Source organism: Herpailurus yagouaroundi, unplaced genomic scaffold (assembly GCF_014898765.1).
Source record: "Herpailurus yagouaroundi ecotype Mexico unplaced genomic scaffold, PumYag 159, whole genome shotgun sequence".
NCBI lineage: Eukaryota > Metazoa > Chordata > Mammalia > Carnivora > Felidae > Herpailurus > Herpailurus yagouaroundi.
The window spans coordinates 76,479,932-76,480,322 of NW_024412400.1; positions in this window are offsets into that span (position 1 = coordinate 76,479,932).

Below are 391 nucleotides of genomic sequence, written 5' to 3' on the forward strand. Positions count from 1 at the left end.
TAGCCTGGGCGCTTCCTGGGAGTGGGGAGTACAGGCCCCACTCTCCTTCCATTTGGCCACCACTTCTGTGAAGGCCTGCATTCCAGAGAAGAATTGGTTGCCTTGGAGAAAGTTTCAGAACAACTGTTCTGTTGCGTTCGGCTTCTGTTTACAAAGATCACGGGAAATAGAAAAAGTGTGACTCTTCTGGCACAACAAGAGTAACAGAGGGGGAGGTTTCATAAAGTAATAAAGTTGGGCCGAGGAGGGAGCTCACCAGGTGGGCCGGGAGGGACACATTTTCATTCACCATGTTCTAGGTAGTCAGAGACCATGTGTGAAGGAAAAAAAGCACAGAGAACATGTATGGGATACCGGAAATATTTTGTTGGTCTTTTATTTTTTTTAATGT